This window comes from Aedes albopictus, chromosome 2 (genome assembly GCF_035046485.1).
Source record: "Aedes albopictus strain Foshan chromosome 2, AalbF5, whole genome shotgun sequence".
NCBI classification, from domain to species: domain Eukaryota; kingdom Metazoa; phylum Arthropoda; class Insecta; order Diptera; family Culicidae; genus Aedes; species Aedes albopictus.
In genome coordinates, this window is record NC_085137.1 from 445,624,639 (window position 1) to 445,645,850 (window position 21,212).

General features: G+C 37.5%; 1 protein-coding gene across 12 annotated transcripts in view; it reads right to left on the bottom strand.

Moving 5' to 3' along the window:
* The window catches only part of LOC109420211 (uncharacterized), a 282,042-nt gene that overhangs the window by 103,219 nt on the left and 157,611 nt on the right, over positions 1-21,212 (bottom strand). For 3 of the 12 annotated variants that reach the window (XM_062853822.1, XM_062853809.1, XM_062853810.1), the window contains exon 2: positions 10,132-11,004. The exons of 2 other annotated variants lie outside the window; for them this stretch is intronic. The gene's annotated coding sequence lies outside the window, so the exon portion shown is untranslated. The remainder of the gene's footprint in view (positions 1-10,131; positions 11,005-21,212) is intronic. 7 more of the 12 variants (XM_062853820.1, XM_062853819.1, XM_062853815.1 and 4 more) reach the window with 7 other exon arrangements.

The window sequence follows — 21,212 nt, forward strand, 5'->3', positions numbered from 1 at the left end:
TTGGAAAATACTTCTTGAGAGAGGTATTGGAGAAGTTTCTAAAGGAAAACTGGGAGGACTTACAGATGTAATCCTGCAGAAGAAATTTTCAAAGGAATACTTGCAGGAAAGACTTTGGAGACTTTTTTCATAATAATCCATAAGGATATTCCTGAATTATTTTTTTTGAAGAATTTCTTAAGGCATTCTCGGAGGAGTTCCGAAAAGGATCTTTGGAGGAACTCCTGACGGGTTCCGTGGATGAATTCCTAAGGAAATCCTTTGAGGAGCTTTTCTTTGTGGATCTTTACTTCTTCGGAGCTCTACTAGGAGAGCTTATTTCTCTTAGCAGTAGATTTGCGCCAAATGCGTACAGTTCGATGCAAAACTGGGCAAACCAAATCAGTCATGTACCAACTTAACAATTCGATAAAACAGTTATGGTTAGACGAAACATAACACGAAAAGTCTTCTATCGAAAATTTGTTTATTGAGTGAACACATAGCCGCAGTTTGGTGTAAGAGAAATTCAAGAAGAAAAAAAAAGATGACATAACTGAAACGTCGGGCAAATGATAAACCTAGTTTTCTAAAATTATAAGACTGCGTTGCGTAGTCGTTGAAATCGTAGACTTACCAGCAATGTTTTCCAAGTTCTTTAAGAAGAATCTGGCATAGAATTGACCAAGAAACTGTCACAATCAGGGTAAATTTAGGTAATACGCATCTCCAGAACAAAACGCCTTCACACTGATTCATTATATGATGTTTTTTCAGATGCAATAGGGTTGTAGTACCGGTAGTACCGGTACCGAAAATACTGGTATTACCGACAATTTTTTGGTACCAAAATACCGATACTGACTGAACCTTGGCACCGGTACTTTCGGTACCGTAAAACCTCTCCCGAAGTGCTGAAATCCGGTCATTAGTATAGCCAACATACAATGGAAATAAAAGTAAACAACCTTGCAACCTTTCTGAAAATCACGGATATTATAGCAATGATTGGTTCAATGTATGCTGAATTTTGGAAATAGGTTTTCTAGCTTAGAATAAAACATGTTATATTTGGGTTTCTTGGTATTTCTTCAGTGTTTAGAATGCGTTAATAGCATAATCAAGGAAAAATTAGTTATTTTTTCTGTCTTCATCTTGCAGCTATCTAATAGATAATATTTACATGTAAGGTTGTTCCAGTTTCATTTTAGACTGACCAAGATACTGCCTGCCTGTGAAATGCGCAGAAGCTAAACAAAAGCTCCAAAAATACATAGTTTTATAAACTCATATCTTTCTATCTTTTTAGCTATCTATATTTTTTGTTTAATTTAGTATTTTCGGGTTACCTTTTATAACATCCCTGAAAACCGAAATAGATTACTCTTCATTTTAGTGAAAAAAATTCCAGTACCGGTATTTTACCGGTACTACCGGTACTGAAAGCCTCAGTACCGAAATACCGGTACTGACCAAAAGTGGTCGGTACTGCGACCTCTGCAAACAATGTATTGAGCCGATCAAACCTGAGCATGAATATTGCGTAGTTTAAAAAAAAGCATGGAAAACGACGAGTTTTCACATTTGGGAAGTTTATGTAATTGAAGCTGTGCATAGGTTGATGGTGCCCCCTGGTATTTCCTGGTATTTCAATACAAGCCAAAGCGGAAATGCCAGTGGGCGTTTTGCCTTATCACAAAGGGTGTTTTGCCTCCCGTAAAAAAATCAGCACCTAAACGGTAACACTTTTTTAAAGGAGACTGGGCAAAAATGTATGGAGTCTGGGCCCGGAATGTACACCAATGGTCCATAGCTCTTTCGAAAGGTCTAATTGAGACAAGAAAAAGTTGCTATGGGGCCAAAAATATTCATCATGGGAGAAAAAAGTTATTTGACATTGTATGGGACGGATTTTAGTTGGTTTTGTTGTAATTATATGCATTATTTTTTACAAGCAACCTATCTCAAATAAACCAAATGTCTCATCTGTCAGTGTTATACACAATAATAAGTCAATCTATTACAAAAAGCAGATGCTAATGATTTCAGGAAAAGGCCAGTGCATAGAAAAGGTTGGGGTTTCTGCAAGTTTTTTGGGAAAAGTGGAGGGGCACGTAGTGTATTAATCTATGTATTATTTTTTTTTGTCTGTATTAACGAGATTTTTAACCCTAGGCTAGTTCAGCTCGGGACCCAGGTTTTACTTCCCTTCCGAAGGAAGAACCCACATTTTGTGAGTATGTCGGGAGTGGGATTCGATCCCAGGTCCTCGGCATAATAGTCAAGTGTTCTAACCACCACATCAGGTCCGTTCCACACAGATGTATTAATATTATTATAGTGGAATGGGTACAACCAAAGGTATTATACCTAAAAACCCTTCCCTTGAGCAAGTGATTGTGAAATGTACAGATTCTAATGTTGAAACATAGTGAAACATGTCAAAATATAAAGGGAGTATGAAAAAAATCGCTTTGATTAGAGTCAAGCTTTATTCGACCAACCGGGTTGTCGCAAGGGTTGTGAGGCAAGTATGTACTATCACCGCTACTGTTCTTTATCTTAATCAACGAGATATTTGTGGGCATTTGACCGTGCATCGAATTGTAGGCTACATTAGCAGCCCATTACTATGGAGCATCTGAATAACTTCCATTTAACTAATGATGTAGCCCTACTAGACCAATGGTGCTTTGTCAAGCAGAGTAAGCTCAATGACCTAGCCGAACGTTTCTTTGCGGCAGGTCTAACTATCAATGTCAGCAAGACCTACCCCTCCAAGACCAACGTCAACACGGACTACCCCTCCAACTTAACAGTAGCTGGAAGAGTAGAAGAGAAGGTCAAAAACTTTTAATATCTTGGATATCTTGGAATTAAGGAATAAATGATCGAAGTGGTGAAGAAGGTGCTCCATCGTTAACGAAGCCTGTGGGGTACCCATGCAATGCACCCGTCACAGTAGCTTGTCCCTCACGCGTCATTGCATGGCGTGGTGGACGTTTTTCCACTGCCACTCGTGGGATTGCAAACTGAGAATAACAATAACAAAAAATCAGTTAGTAGCGGTAGTGGCGAGCCCCAGACAACCAGTTGGTACGTATAATGAAGTTTATGACCGTGTTATACGTACTTTTATGTAGTTAAGTAACATCGCATACGATGCAGCAAAAGTGCCTTATGCGTGCAAAAGTGGAGCCAATATACGTACATTGGTGGGACAAAAATAACGCCATAAGACTTGAAGCTACATCTTATGTGAAGTACGGTGTGCCTTATTGCGACGTAACATAACACCTTATGCGACCTTATAATATTCGAAAAAAAAACAATTATTGGCATCTCAGTGTCAAACTAATGACCTTTGAATTATCGAGCCCCACTTTACGTGCGTGTTCGCCAGACTATCAGGAGATAAAACCGACTAAGCGTGATTTTCCGCACTGTTTCCACTTCCCCTTACTGGCTAGCGTCATCTATTGTTGATTATCAGAGCTACAAAACAAAACTCATGAGTTTATAACCATAACGATGACTATTCACTGTTTTGTAGTTATTTGGCACTGCATGGACAGTCCAACAGCACCGTTTTCAATATTTCAATGTTTTCACATATCAAATCGCATTATGTCAGCGTAAACGTTTATAGCTTGTGCGGGTTGTTATGCACCCTTTAACGAGTTTATTTTTTCATTCATGCGATTTTATTCGTACACCAATGCGAGTTGAACTGGCTTAATATGACAAGTACCAAGAGAAATCGTATAAGTAAGTAGAGTAGAGTGCAGAAAATGGAGGTGGCTGCCCAGCCGACAGGAGAGGTGCTACCAGGCGGCGTTCGTAAGGCCGGTTTTTAACCCGGAGAGTGAAGAGCAGTAAAACTTGCAAGCTTAGAAGAGTGGGCCTTGATCGGCCGGCTCGTCCCAGATCGAAGGGAGCAGGAGCTTGCGACTATGTGTAGGTCCTCAGCGACCACAGATTAGGGCGGGTAAGGAGGAGAACGCTTTCTGGAGCTTGTGGACAGAAAGAAGAAAAGAAAGAAGAATGAGGAACATGAGCTTAGGGGCGCTAAGGCAAGAAGTATAACAGCAAATGCCAAGGGCAAGAAGGAAGACACCCTCAGACAAACGAGTCTAAGCACTAAGAGATTTTGAAGGCGATGATGGGCAATGCCAAGTTCACGGACTCTGAAGTCGCTGCACTCGAAAAAAAAATATCCTCGTGCTAAAGCACGACAAAATCTACATGTACTCATTGAGATGGATGAATCTTTATAGTCAACAATCGTCTCCTTTCCGGCTAAAGGCATTTCAGTACCGACATTAGCCAGTGCGAAACCTAGTATGAGCAGAGCCTTTAGCAGAGTCTGACCAAGCTGATCGTGAAACGGCATCCCTTCTACACGATCCAGGTATTGGAATCACCTGTCACCCGGTCTTTGCCCTATCGGCTCAGCGGTCATACAGTCCAGTATCTGAGTGAACTGTTCCAACACCTACTTCTGTACGGGGTATTCACCCGTTGTTCATATCGCCGATCCAGTTGCCGATATCGGTGGGTATTCGGGTATGACGGCGATATCCATCTCCCACTCAGCGACTGTCTGAATCAGCAGTTGCTGGTTTGCGTCACAGTAGTTCAGGTTTGTACTGTGACTTATCAACAAAGTTCTTTTGAAGACTAGGACCGCTGTACATGTTGGTCGCGTATTTCCCGCAACAAATCAAGCACTTGGGACGGTTTGACCTGCCTCGCGCCTTATGATATTCGTCCCCACATCGCCTGCAAAGCTTGCTATTGTGCCTCTCAATATCATTGATATCATATCACAATTAATCGCCAGTTTATTCAAACACAAACAGCTGTCCCTAAGAAACTCTTGTTCCCTTCAGTCTTATCCAATCCTAGCTAGAATCCAAAGCTTCTATCTTTGAATTCCATTATTTTTTCTAGTTCCCTTGAAATCACCACTTCCTCCTCAGAACCACCAGCATGTTTCTAGAGCCCTCGGTTGCTTTCCAGAATACCCAGTTTTTTAAGTTTCTTGAGGTTTTCCACGACTTGTACAGGATTCATCTGCTTCTTCCCAGAATCTACAACTTCCTGTTCTAATATGAGCTTTTTGCTCAAATTGTCAGCCTTTTCCACTAACTCTTTGCTTTTTACTAGCATCTTGCTCTATAAATCGCCACCTTTTTTTCAATTCCGTTATATTTTTGGGATAGCCCAAGGTGTTTCTCTCGGTATCCGAATCTTCTTAGGTCCATTATAAGTATACAATTGTATGTATTGAATTCACTTACTATTCCCAAGGTTACAATGTTTTTGCTGAGATCAAACATCCCAAGTAACCGAGCTTCTTATTGAAAGCATTGTCGTCTACCTAAAGTCACAATATTTCTGGTATCCTCACGGGACAGCAATGAATATTATCCATAGAACCTAGTGCATCACATACATTATTAAAACACCTTAATTAAATGCCAAGTTTCACTTGACTCAAAATGTTTATTTTTCATACTCCCCTTATTTTTTGATATGTTTCACTGTGTTCCAACATTAGAATCCGTACATTGCACAAGCACTTGCTCAAGGGAAGGGTTTTTAGGTATAATACCATAACCAAAAGTATGGTATTATAAAATTCCACTATAATAATATTAATACATAGATTAATACACTACGTGCCCCTCCACTTTTTCCCAAAAAACTTGCGCAAACCCCAACCTTTTCTATGTACTGGCATGTTCCTGAAATCATTAGTATCTGCTTTTTGTAATAGATTGATTTATTATTGTGTATAACACTGACAGATGAAACATTAGGTTTATTTGAGATAGGTTGCTTGTAAAAAATAATGCAAATAATTACAACAAAAACAACTAAAATCCGTCCCATACAATGTCAAATAACTTTTTTCTCCCATGATGAATAATTTTGGCCCCATAGCAACTTTTTCTTGTCTCAATTAGACCTTTCGAAAGAGCTATGGGTCATTGGTGTACATTCCGGGCCCAGATTCGCCCAGTCTCCTTTCAGTCAATTTGGTACCACGTGGGCTAACAGTTAGCGCATCTTAGTTAGTCCAAACTTAACAGTCATCGCAGCAAATATGTCTAGCATAAATGTAGAATACATATTGTTTCAAAAGTTTAACAAATAACTTTTTAAATTTTATAAAAACTTTTTTTAAATTTTTGTGCAAAACATTATCTGCAGCAGAAATCCGATATAATATTTAGGAGACTGTCAACCGAATCTTTAGGTGGGTTGCAACATATTTCTTAGGACGAATTTTGACAGATTTTTGAAAAGAATGTAGACAAACTTCTGAGAAGACTCTGATAGCATTTTCTAGATGATACAGACAAAATGTTGAAGAGTAATCCAACAGAATTCTGACGAAGTTTCTAGATCATGCAGAGAATATCAAAATGTTTCTATGGTGGATTTATAGAGCATCTTGAAAAGGACTCTGCTTGTATTCTGGCATAATCCTTGAGAGGATTTTTAATCCTGAAAAGAATTCTGGCAGTTTTCTGAGTAAAGTTCCATCAAAATCTTGAAACTTGTATTTGACAGAATCTTGAAAAAAAAAAATAGGATAGACTTCTGAAGTGGAATCTCAACATAATCCTGTAAAGGATCCGAAGGAGTATTGAGAGAAGTTCAAGTATATTGCTCAGAATTCCGGCAGAATCATCTATTTTTTTTCCGACGGATTCTTTAAAGGCATTCTGGTATAATTTCTAGTACACTTTCTACAGAATTTTCAGAAAGCTTCATATCAGAAAACCAAAAAGAATACTGACAGCATCTTGCTTAGAATGCTCAGATAGATTCCAACAAAATTCACAGTCAAATTAGACCTGAATCTTGTAGAGAATTCGTATGGAATGCTTAAACCAACTCTAAGGAGTTACAGGAAGATTTTTAGGCAAAATCAGAGTCCACAGAGTTTGTTCAAGCAACTTTGGAATAACCAGAAAGTATTTTCAGTATTGTACTTATGCAGGCTCCGATTAGATTTTTTTTCAAGAATTCTCTAAAAAACTACGTGAGGAAAAAAATAATGTTATAATGTTATATTATGTTGGAAACTTCTATCTTAAAATTCGATACAAGATACAAGATATTTTGGTAAATACTCTGCTACTTACATTTTTTGAAGAATTTTGATATATTGCTCATAGGAAAATTATTTGAATTCATAGAATTTTCATTGGAAAAAATATTGGAATTTCCTATCGAAATTTGGTTAGTCTACATAAAATAGCCGGGAAAATACTCAAACATTTTCCAAGGAATTTTGAATTTGTTTGGTAACCCTGTATATATGACTATCATCTAGTTAAATCTTCACTGGATTTATACGAGTAAGTTTGCTGAATATTGCAATCATCTACAAATAGTTACTTATTGTTATATTTGCGCTACTATCTATAATAGCATAAACCCACACATCTCCACGCATCTGCCAAGTCCTTGGCAGCATTTTTATGTTTTAAAGGATAATTTCGTCATCCACACCTAGACATTAAACTAACTATGTGGGTAAACCATGTTTACGAGTTAAGCGGAAGCGAAGAAATCAACCTTATCATCAACTTAAAAAGCGTCCAGAACTGAAACGGCTTCCGATAAGAAAATAAATTGGCGAATACATATTCCAAACATATATGATCTCATAACAATATACTTATAAAGAATAAATCAGAAAGAACTCACCAAGTTCGGGTAAATCGCGCACTATAGACATATAGTCCTAAGCTTGCTGAACAGCTTCGCCGAAGATGGCATCATTCTATCTCATCAGCATTCTGAGATATAGAGGTTTGTACATTTTTCAGACGGGCGCCGACTAGCGGACGAATCTTGTACTAAGTTCATCGTTGTTAGATAGTTTTTAGTTTGCTGAACAACTTTGCTAATAACGGCACATTTCTAGCCGTTGAACTTTTTTGCGTTAGGTGCCACCTAGCGGATAAATCACGAACCATTGACTCAATTGCCAGATTGTTCTTAGCTTGCTGAACATTTTTTCCGAATACGGCATTATTCTATCTCATCAGGATTCTGAGATATAGAGGGTTGAACATTTTCAATACTGGTGCCACCTAGCGGACGAATCTCGAATCATGGGCGCCCTTGTCAGATAGTTCTTAGCTTGTCGAATAAATTTGGCGAAGAAACTTTTCTTCTATCTCATCGGGATCATGGAACACACGTTGTGCAGAGTATCAGGTCAATTTTGGTACCCCAAGACAATCCAGAACAATATAGACCATAGGATAGGTACAAATGTCCCCAGAATCACAAACTAGAAGAGTTTTTTGGGAAGTTCTGAAATTTTCATCAAAATCCGTTAAAAGCAGTACATATTGTCTGTTGTTGTACCGGATCCCTTTCCAACATTAATCTGGGAGTATAGCCGCAAATGAGGGTGTAGATCCAGGGTTTAGAGTTGAAATGTATCCATCTGCTTTTGAGTACAGATTCGTTTCTTTTTATTATCACAGAGACTCGGTTTCATTATCACAGAGGTGGTTTCAGGAAATCTCAGAGGATTTTCGGATTTCAGAGGCGTTACATAGGCGTTTTAGGGGGTTTCGGAAGGTTTTAAGTGCGTTACATGGGGTCCGAGGTTCTTGGGGATTTTGGAGGCATTTCAGGAAGCTTCGGAGGATTGTCAGCGGATTTCAGAGATTTTTTTAATATACATACAAAAAATTCCCTAAACCCCCCTCGGACCATATGTAACGCACCTGAAACTTTCCGAAATCCCAGCAAACGCTTATGTAATGCCTCTGTAACGTCTCGAAAATCCCACCAAGAATGTCATGTAACGCCCCTGATACATTTTTCAGGGAGGTTTCAGAGGCGTATTAGAGGATTTCAGGAGTTCCAATTTTTTTTTTATTTATGTGTGTTAAAATACAAATAAATAAAAAAAATGGAGCTTTCAACTCTTCAACTTCAACGCCTTTCAACCCCTTGAAACGCCCCTAACAGTCCTCTGAAACATCCTGGAACCTCAACTCCCTAAAACGCCTCTGAAACGCCCTGTAAATCCTTGAAATGCCCCTAGAAGCTCCTGAAACCCTTTCACATTTACCGTGTCTTGATTTTTTTACGCGGGTTTTTTAAGCAACGCTGTTTTTTACGACGTTTTGATCTAAATAACGCGGTTTTTTTTAACAACATCAGTGTATCCGTAAAACTGCTTAAATATTTTGCAAGAAACTGTCAGTTTTTTTTTTGCAAATAGATGACTAAATAATGAAAAACGTACAGTCAGGACTCCTACAACAAGCAAACTGAGCAAGCAAACTTCCTTTCAAAAATCAGCTTAATTGGTTGGTCAGCTAGGCAGTTAGGGCAAGCGCTAACGCTAATCATGCGCAAGCGAATGTTGATTTTGTTCACTGAATATACTTTACACAACGAAATGTAACTAAAGAAACCCCTATAATGACATCAGTCAGTGCCTTGAAGGAAAGCCCTGGATTATAATGTTTGAATTGCGAAATGCAAAATATTTTGTGATCGATATTTTTCATCCAGTTCTCAGGCTTCACTTCCTGTGCAATGCACCTAGTGCACTCCCGAACGTGACGCCACTGCATGGGGTTTGTAGGGTCGTATCAGTGAATTTCATGAGGTTTCAGGGACGCTTCAAGGGGCTTGAGGGATAATTTTGAGGAATTTACCAATTTTAATACTGCGGAAGAACACTAGTTACGCTGGTAAATTCGATGACCTGTACTCAAGGGGGACCCTAAATAGCCATTGAAAGATGATTAGTAACTTGGGACTTGCTTATGTAAACTCATAATATGAACCTCATATTATTATGATCCTTATGCTTTCCCTTTTCACCGTGTACACCTCTTAAATGCCGTTTAACTTGACATCACCCTTGTCCAATTAACTCCCTTCAAACATCACTTCGAATCCTCCTAGAACTCTGAGTACAAACAAATATAAGATACCTATAAATATTTTCTAAAATTAAACCCACCCAATTCGATCCTCCAGTGTAGGATATACTTTGAATAATATGCAAAGCTACAGATTGTCTTCTGTGCTTATGATAATGATCCACTTTGAATCAAATTGCTTTTGATAACAGTTACTGTAAATTTTACTTACCAAAAAGTTTCTATACTGAACGTAAGCCAGTGTAGCTGCTACGAAGTCCAATGAAATTTATTTTCACACAACCCAATACAGCTCTTTCCGGAATTCCCATTTAAGTAGAAGTATCACATTTTAGTTAATTGAACGCCACCAATTGACTCCAATTGCTCACTGATAGCTCTGCCTGCTTGTCGTAGTCTGCTTTCTGAACACAACCCGACCAGTAGCACAATCGCCGGCAATGACATAAAAAAGAAACAAAACTTTGCAATGCACATCACACACGACGCGAACAAATTAATTCCACTTGGCTGGGAGCTCAAACCCAGCAGCAGCAGCTAACACAGTGCAACCCCCTCGATGATGATCGATGTTTGCTGACCGTCGTTCGATGACACTTTGAAACTTCCAAGAAACCACAAGCCAACCGCAGTCCGGACTCCGGGAAACTCAATACCACCTGATGTGAGCATTTCCTCTGATTGCGATGCTTTCAAATTTAATTAACCATAATTGGATTTGGCTTCAAATCGTGGCAGAACGAACTGAAGCAACAACTCTTTCATCGCCGAACCGGTCGGTCGGTCGGTCGGTATCTCTCAAACGCCAATGTTTTCTTCTTCTTGTTTTTGCCCCTAGAAGGAGCTAGGAGGCTGCACTGTACTCAGGTTAGACCGTGAGAAACAGAATCGCACCGATTTCATAACTCCTCGTGTTCTATACAGCCTGGGTGCGATCCTCACTTCTGCACTATTACCTCTCGCGCAACAACAACTTCAACACATCCATATTCCTCGTGTACAACTTCTTCTCCCATGAACTGGCCCGACCGAAGATCTTCAACGAGTGTAATGATTTACCTCACGTTTTATTAGCACTAAACTTCTAAACATAAAACATTCGAAACAAAAAATCCATTAGAACTGGTTTTCTGTGTGCGCCTCCGCCGGCAGTCCGCACCGAGTCCTCGTCGAGATCTCTATGGTAAAGGAGGCGGACTAGGCGCCCTCCCTCTCACTCTATGCATCCATTCAGAGATCCGACCAAATCCAGGCGGGTGCCCCCTTCCCGTTGTGGTGCTACCAGTAGACCCGCGGTACATTCGGTATCGTCAAGAGGTTGTTGGGGTCATGGAACAACTAGCATGCATTATAATTGATTGGAAAGTAAAAAGAACTCCGGAAACAATTTTTCCATAGACAGTAAGCGTAGAGAATGTACTACCATTCGGCCTAATGACCATTCGGCCTAATGACCTTCGGCCGAATGGCCTGACACCGTTTCGGAGATATGATTTTTGAAGACAGAGAGTCATTTATTTTAATACTTGCCCCTCCAAAATAGGGCTATATTGTACATCCTCATAAAACTATGCAATATATTGCACTTTTGAGTGATACCTGGTGTTTTTGTATCCATAAATTTATATAAGGATTCAAAATATAATAAAATTTAAAAAAGGTGTCTTGTATGGGAAAAATGATTTAAAAAAAAATCATATACACTGAAGTTTTTTTTTACGACGGTAATGGTCCCGCGTAAAAAAAACCGCGTTATTTCAAGACCCGTCGTAAAAAAAACGCGTTATTTCAAAAAACGTCGTAAAAAAGTCAAGTCACGTTAGATGTGGTGCTGACTATTTTACGCGTGTTTTTGAAAAAAACGCGGATTTTTTTCCGACGGTTTTTGAAATAACGCGGTTTTTTTTACGACGGGTCTTGAAATAACGCGATTTTTTTTAGGACGGACCGCGTAAAAAAACCGCGTAAAAAAACCGCGTAAAAAAAAACCGCGTAAAAAAAAACTTCAGTGTATCATAAACCAAAAAACATACATCTCTGATTGTTTGTAACGCCAAATTTTCCTAATTTTCTGATAGAAATATAACAATAGGATACTGTTTTTATTGCTCTTAAACACAATTTATTTTAATGCACCTTCAATTCACATCCTCCAATTTTTTTCAGCATCTTTATAAATTTCACTTGGTCTTCCTTCCAGAATTTCTCTTGGGATGTCTTGAAGAATTTCAGCACAACTTTGTTGATTATCTTTCAAAATTTTTGGATGCTGAAGGTTATTATCATTATTATTTATTTACGACACTTTACCTAAAAGTGGGTATCCGTGTCGGGCAAAAGGATGCTGAATGAATTGAATGCATTCAGCACAAGAAAAATTTTCAAAGTTTGCAGACTACTAGCATAATTTTTGCTGGAATGCCTCCAGGAATTTCCGTAAATACCTCCTGGAATTCTTACTGGAATCCCTCAAGGAATTCTACAAAGTATTCCCTCGAGGTATCTCACCAGGGATTTCTCGGGGTATTACTCTAGGGATTTCTTCAGAGATTTGTCCAGGGACTCCTTCAAGAATGTATCTAGAGGGTCCTCCAGGAGTTTTAACCCTCTAATAATCAAGATTTTTATTTTGATCTAATGGGCTTGATGGTCTAGTGGCTACAGCTTCTGATTCGTATGCAGAAGGTCATGGGTTCAATCCTTGGCCCGTTCCTTTCCTCCTACTTTGTATCTTACTATCTACAGGGGATAGACAAAATGATCGGGACAGGCAAAAAAATCACTTTTCAAAAAATCGTAAAAGAGCTGTAACTTTTTGAAAAGTGCTTCAAAAAATCTAAAATTTTTACTGGAAGTTGATCAACTAGCTGTGTATCAATGGTCAAAATTTGGGAAAGATTAGGCTATTCTACATGAAGTTAGAGAGATTCTAGCAAACGTCATAATTTTCCGATAGCCAACTTTGAACTGTTATATCTCCGAATTCAATGAACCGAATGCAATGATATTTTGAGCGTTTATGACTCATATAATTAGCTTTGAAAAAAGTTTGACTAAACTTGAAATAATTAATAAGAAAAAAAAGTAACAGCAATTTCATTTATTTTATGATTTGTTAGTAAATTGGTATAATTTTAATATGCTTCCCATTAATTTTTCATTTTATTGTCGGTTATTTTGTTACTTCCTGTCAAAACATATTCATGTGAAAGTCAATTAAATGGAATTCAAATAAACTATAATTACCATCTCGAATTTTGAAGCGATGTTGAAAATTTCGATCATTTGGTGTTATATCACAAAAATAATCTAAACGCTATAATTTTCTTCCGTGTTAACAATTTTAGGTTATGTCAAAAGTTTTTGAAAGCTAATTATATAAGTCATGAACGCTCAAAATTTCATTGCATTTGGTTCATTGAATCCGGAGATATAACAGTTCAAAGTTAGCCATCGGATAATTTTAACTTTTTCTAGAATCTCTATAACTTCATTACTCTACCCCGACCTTTCCCAAATTTTGACCATTGATACACAACTAGTTGATCAACTTCCAGTGAAAATTTTAGATTTTTTGAAGCACTTTTCAAAAAGTTACAGCTCTTTTACCATTTTTTAAAAAGTGAAAATTTTGCCTGTCCCGATCATTTTGTCTATCCCCTGTACTTTCTCTCTCTTCTCTACATATACAACTCATGTATATTCGTTTCTCTTCCTTCCAACTTCTACAGCACAGTGTGTATAAGCCTGCAAGTTATGCAACTAAAGCGAACTGTGCCGCTTGACCTTCATATTCATCACAGAATCTATCACCTTACGAACACTATAAATAATCCCCTATCCATGGATCGCATCACCGACCCAACGGTGACTGCCAGATCTTCCATCCTTTCCGTCTAACAAATACCCCAGTCAGTGCGGGTTGTGGGGACGCCGAGGTGCTCTCGGTCTCTAGTGACAACAACCAGCACACTCTACCATTCCTTTTCCATCCCAGCTGACTGTAAGGACTTGGCCGGCGCCGTTATTAATCAAAAATGCATGAGCTGCTAAGGTTCTATAACATTTACCCGAAAACCATTTACCCGAAAGACATTTACCCGAATGACATTTACCCGAACGTGATTTACCCGAATGCGACAAATACCCGAATGCGACATTTACCCGAATACGACATTTACCCGAATGCGACACTTACCCGAAAAATAAAAAAATGTGTACTTGATCCCCATATGATTTGTCAATAACAAATATGTTATGGCCCGGTATCATATAGCAGGCTTTGGTTAGACCTTATAATCTGAGTGATCATCAAGCACCCTCATACAGGACTAACTGGCTGTCACAATGCTATTTTGATCAAAGGATGTTTGTTGATATTCTGTTCTTTTACGGCTCCATCCAATTAGCCTCAACGTCAATCCGAATCAATCAGGAGGTCGCCCAAAAAATGCAAAATTAGCTACTTATATACACGATCACAAACTGGCAGCCATACCGCAAGTATTATCCACTTCTTCTAAGATTTGCCTTCTTTTTAAAATAGGCTGTTCTTTCGAATTTACATTGTCCACCCGTAAACTGTTGATGAGTTGGTCGGCTGGTACTGGCTAAACTGGTAATTTCTCCATATAATGTATTCATTCTTTCCATAAGAGGCTACTTTTGCTAGTTGGAGTTGAAATGTTATTTAGTTTGTTGCGGACGAACTACTAACTCCATAGGAGACCCGTGAATCCATCTTTCTATCTATATCCTTTAGGGAACTATTATACATATCTATCGGGGTGATGACCCATTCGGGGAAATGGCTTTTGGAATAATGTCCTATTCGAGGTTATGATGGCATTCGGGGTAAGGGGGTAGAGTTTCTTTAACAGACATTGTATCACTGTGTTGTTTGGTGGCCAAACTATTACCTATCCTTCGGAGATTTTCCCTTCTTCTCTTCAAAGGCTGTTTTTTCGAGTTTCACTGCTGCATATTTTGTTGGCGTTCGAACTACTAACTGCAGAACAAACATAGTTGCTGTACAATAGAAGAATAAGTCAATCATAAGCTTAATTTTTGAAATTTTGATTGAATAAGCTGTTATTCAGCTACCATTATTGTTAGTTGGGAAGCATATAAGTTTTGTCCTTGTTTCGATTATATGATGTTCTTTTGAATTACACTCTTACATGATTGAGTGATGGATTCCAAGTCTACATCTAAGATTTTTTCCTTCTTTTAATAATGGGATGTTCTGTTTGGTGAACAATCTGCAAACTTTTCTGTCAAATATTATTTTCTAATGATATGTTGATTTTCCGAGGGCTGTTTCTAATCGTTTCGAACTAATGACACCTTGGGCTACAAACAGAGATTTCCCCTTCTTTAAATCATAAACTGTTCTTTTCTTATCAAAAGAACAGCATATGAATTAAAGAAGGGTAAATATCTAGAGTGAACGCTAACAGCGTTAACATAACAAATGTAAGCTGCAGTTATGAGTTTTATTCAAGCATATGCCCTGTGAATTCCTATCGCGGATCATTTCAGGAAAAAAAATGATAAAATGGGTTCTTGAGGAATATCAAAATGCTTTTCTGATCCACAATACAAAATAATACATGCACTTTTTAAATAGAACAAAATAAGTGAACTTTATTCTCAAAATCATAATTTGTGCATAGTAATAAACTATTCGGGTAAATGTCGCATTCGGGTAAGTGTCGCATTCGGGTAAGTGTCGCATTCGGGTAAATGTTGCATTCGGGTATTTGGCATTCGGGTATATGTTACATTCGGGTAAATGGTTTTCGGGTAAATGTCTTTCGGGTAAATGGTTTTCGGGTAAATGTTATAGAATCGCTGCTAAAATTGCACTTTGAGAATAAGTGGAATGTCCCAGCCCCCTATTCAACTGCATCTCAGTGCAATTAGTAACAGTTCAGATCAATCACGGAGGAGCAACCATTCCCAAGTAACAATGAATACTGAACAGTGAGAGTATTAGATGAACATTGGCTGGTTAATGGTGCCAGTGGCTGAAAACAATGACAGCTGAACATTGGTCTGAAGTATGGCTTGTTCAACCTCTTTAATCAGCAATACATAAATGGCTGAATATAAAGTTGAATAGAATATTCTCCATCTATATAACCAGCTTGAAAACATAAACCAGCCTGCATAATTATCCATCTGTGGTTCAGCCTTTAATCAAATAATTTTTGACAGCTGACCCAAGAAAGTTTTCGTAGTGTCCACATCGCTTCTCCAGCCTTAATGCAGACTCAGTTCAACTGGTGTTACTGATTATTCAGACACAAGAAGTGATGCTCTCGTTTTCGGAGATCTGTATACAATTGTGTGTGGTGTAGATGCTAAGGTCAGTGACTATTAATGAGGAGATCCGAGTTCAATTCCCAGTTTTTTAAATAAATTAATTTATACATTCCAATACATATCTTCTGGGAAATAAAGCCGCAATTAATGGAATTAGGCTTACAATTTTTTTTTTAATTTTTAATCAAAATAAATAAATTTGATTGATTATTGATTAAGCACATATTACACCTTAAATCAGCATTTCAAAGAACCACCAATCAGCTAAAGGTTGAATTATATCACCTAAATTAGATGTTTAGGAGCTAATTAAAGGATTGTACCTCCTGTGCCCAGCTTTTGTTCAAATAAAGGCTGTTTTAAAATAGTTGGAAAAAACGTTTGTACAGCTTGAAATTGTTACCTGGGTTGAAATGTACAGTCAGAATTGATTGTGATTGTTGATCTAATATCTAAATTTTTTATTTTGATCTAAATATAAAATTACTTCATCTAAAATCGATTTAAACATGATTGATGGTTCTCAATTCGAAGAGATTTTATGATTAATGTTAAAATATATTTATTTTTTTTTATGGAAAATTTTATTTTCCGTGTAACTTTCAGGAAAACAATTTTTGAGTTTATTCAATTCCCCTAAACTCTATAATAGACTGATTGAGGAAAAATTTAAAATATGTTCATTGTTGCAATTCAATACAAAAATAAATATGACATCTAAAAGGTTACCGTAAACCAAGGTTGCGACCATTCATTTGCAAAAATTTACATTCATTTCCTATTATCTCAGAAGCATGCTATCGAAAAACAATGTATGGATGAATTAAACCTTGTAGTTTTACCTGAAAGTTTGTCGAATAACATTGGGGTCGCAAACGTATACCAAAGTCGTGAGCGAGCTGTGAAGGCAACTCTCCACGCGATGAATGTAAATTTCATTCACGCTGTGGAAAGTTGCCTTCACAGCTCGCTCACGACTTTGGAAAGCGTGTGCGACCCTAATGTTATTCGGCAAACTTTCAGATAAAACTACAAGGTTAAATTCATCCATACATTGTTTTTCGATAGCATGCTTCTGAACTGAGATAATAGCAAATGAATGTAAATCTTTGCAAATGAATGGTTGCAACCTTGCCGTAAACCGGGGTCAAATTGATCTCCGGGTCGAAATTGATCAGACGCTTTTCTATTAGATAAAGCAAACTTTGAACAGTTTCCATACAAGTATCGTGCTGTTCGAATCTGATAATAAACGATATTTGGAAGGAATCTATTTCAAGTATGCTTTGTCTATCAGAAAAATGTCTGATCAATTTCGACCCGGAGATCAATTTGACCCCGGTTTACGGTACCAAAACATCAATTTTTCAATGATTAAAAAAAATGCAAATACGCTTTAGAAAATGCAAAAAAAAAAAACATTTCGAGATACAGAGAACAGTCCTAAATATCAATCAAAAATATAAAAGTTTTGATTACCTAGCAAAAAAATACAAAAATGCTCAAACTATGCCCTGTATAAAGACGGGTTTGGGTATTAGAGGGCTAATGGTCATTTTTCCAGAAATTCATCTTGATTTTCAGGAACTCTTTGCTAGGATTTATTCAGATATTATCCCAGGATTTTGTTTCGGAATACTTCTTTGGAAGTCACTAGTAATTCCTCCGGTGTTTTATTTTAGGAAATTGGCTTCTTTAGCGATGTTGTGATAATTCTATTTTCTGAATCTACAGGCAAAACTGGGCCGAAATACAAATTTTCATGCATTACAGTCCCCGGGAACCTATTCAAAAATCAGTTTGAAGTTTGTATGGGAGCGATTAGATGATCTACCCCTCGTCAGAGTTTGTACTGGACGGAGCTGTCAAACAGTTGCCCAGTTGTCAAAAGCTGATGCAATAAAATCTCTTTAAAATTGATTTTAGGTACCAAAATTAAGCACTAAGAATCTGTAAAAAATAGTGGCTCAGAAAAAGGTGATCTTTCATACATAAAACTTAAAAATCAATCTTCGAATTTCGACTGTTGGTGATTATGTTGGAAGGGGAATGGCGTTCAGTCTTTGGAGGATAACTCAAAAACGGGTTCTTAAGCTTTCATCCGGCGTTTCGGTCACTATATTGCGCCTTCTTCTGGGAATTAACTATGCTCCGTTTTGTCGTAAGTATGAGCCCACAGCATATGCCACATTTGTCCCAGACGTAACGTATCGTCTGCCGCCGGCGGCGGATGGATGGATAAAATATCCGAAAAATATCCGAAAAATATCTGAAAAACTATCCGGATCGCAGAACAGCGATGCAGTTGCCCGTTTTGGCGGCACTTTTACTGCATCGCTGTTCTGCGATCCGGATAGTTTTTCAGATATTTTTCGGATATTTTATTCATCCATCCGCCGCCGGCGGCAGACGATACGTTACGTCTGGGACAAATGTGGCATATGCTGAGGGATCATACTTACGACAAAACGGAGCATAGTTAATTCCCAGAAGAAGGCGCAATATAGCGACCGAAACGCCGGATGAAAGCTTAAGAATCCGTTTTTGAGTTATTCCTCCAAAGACTGAACGCCATTCCCCTTCCAACTTAAAAATCAATGATTAAAAAAAAACAAAATTAACCGGGGGTTTCTATAGAAATATTTCCAAAGAATTTTCGAAATATTCCTCCATGATTCCTGCAATGATTCTTCCAGAAATTTTTACTAGGACTTTTTTCCAGGAATTTGTCCAGATACCCCACAGGGTTTGTTCATAAATTTCGCTATGAATTAATTCAGAGATTTCTCTACTACTGCTTCTAGCCTGCTCTTCAGATTAGTGTTCTATGAGCACTTCCAAAGTTATTAACTGAGAGCTTTCTCTGCCAATGGGCTTGGATACATCTAGACCTAGGGATTTCTTATACTACAACCCCAGTAGCTTCAAATAAATTGCAAAAAAAATGCAATGATATTTTCATTATACAACTCATTTGAGTCGTATAATGTTCATAATGCTACTCAAATTGGTTGCATAATGAACATTATGCAACTATTTTCGTTATGCAACTCATTTGTGCGGAAAAGTAGGTCATTACGATACTGAAATGAGTATTATAAATTGAAATTATGATACTGAAATGCATAATTTTTTTTCTTGTCCCTTAGAACCCACTTCACACCCTCTCCCCTTCCAACATGATTTTCATTGCTTTCACTTTCACAAACATCTCCCTTGTCCTCTAAATGTGCCGGAATCATGGATGTCCCCAAGGACAGTCATGAAAAAAAATAGATATTTTTATTATAAAATTTAGCAGTTTTTATAAAATTTCTTTTTTTCGTGTACTTTGACCAATGCTCAATGGGCATTGGCAACATTTTGTGTTCGTTACATGTATATTCAAAACTTTTTGATTTTTGTTTGCCCATTGCATAGAGAACTTGCATAAATGAAGAATAACGTGCCTCTGCTCTGAATCAACCCTTATGATGAATCCAGTTGGCTGTATATCTGAAGCAGCTATCACATTTGATGAATAATCGTGCCTCGTGAAAAATAGAAAAAGTTATTTGTTAATAACACAAGTTTACAAAATAAAACGAAAGTCGTGAACTTCTGTCAACGACCAAAATTTTTGAAGCACAATTTAGTGCTTCGAAACCGACCTTCAAAAAATTTTAAGTAGAACAGTTTTTGAGTTTTAGCTCAATATCGAGTATTGCAACTTTTCAAAACATGTTATTTACTAAAATTCAAATATATTGCGTTTTGTTCAACCAATTTTAAATATTATTCCTTAAATTTAAAGCTGAATACAATACCATTCGATCATCTGAATACAGGTTTTGCGTCAGATTGATGAAATTTAAGATATTGACGAGTTTTAGGGACAATCTTCTTAAATTTTAGCAAAATTTCCAAAAATTTTTGAAAAATGTATTTTTTTCAATAAGAAAAAAACAACTTAAAAATTCTTTCTCGCCGTTTATTTGACATATCATATGTAGGCGAGTTACAGTAAAAATTTCAGCTCAATCGGAGCATTACGGATTACGGAGAATGAGATGTTTGAAGTGAGCGACTTTGCTTAAAAATAGAACAAAAATCGATTTCAAATCAACAACTTTGTATGGAAAGTCGAAAAAATTTCCGCTTCACTGTATTTTTTTTTCTTTCGCGTTTTCGAACTCAGGGCATGATTCTACACCAAAAATGATCATCAGCTTACCGAGTTCAAAAATGCTGTAAACTAGTGTAATTCGTATTCTTTTGTTCAATTTAAATTCTTCTTGGGTTTTTAGTTTGTTGTATTCAACTACCGTTTCATAGAATGCACCGGTTGGTCAAGTTTAATGACCCGTTCCGGATCTATACGGAAACCCAGTGGGGTACGACGCGACGGTTGGCCAAAGGAAACAATCTGCTGGTTGACCTTTAAACAATCTGCTCTGAAACAACGTTTTGAGCATTTCATCAATTATTGACTTATTCTCGGTAAATCGGTGAATCTAAATATGGTCTTGAATCTCTTAACGAAGCGCGTTTTTACGAATTGGAATTAAAAAATTGGGACGGAAATCGGTAAACGCCTAAATGTATGCAATGAATTGTAATTTTATGTAGTTAGGACTGTTGTATCCAAAATTTGTTAAAGCAAATCTCCAATACAACTTAAAAGGAAAACTCAATATGCGTAGCACAACAATATGTTGATGCACAGTAAAAAAATACGCAGTTGATGATTTGATTGCTAAATTCTATGCGCGCAGAAAAACTATCAAAGCTACCCCGTTTCACGATACCTCGGAACCCGCAACAGGCCACTATAGTTCCAAAAGATACTTTAAGGTCCAAAGATATGAATACTTCATGATTCAGATGTAAAAGCTTATTGTTTCATATAAGATCTGTAAAAAAACAACGAAATACATCAGGAACTGGTTATCCAACTTCACCAGCCGGTGCATTCAATGAAATGGT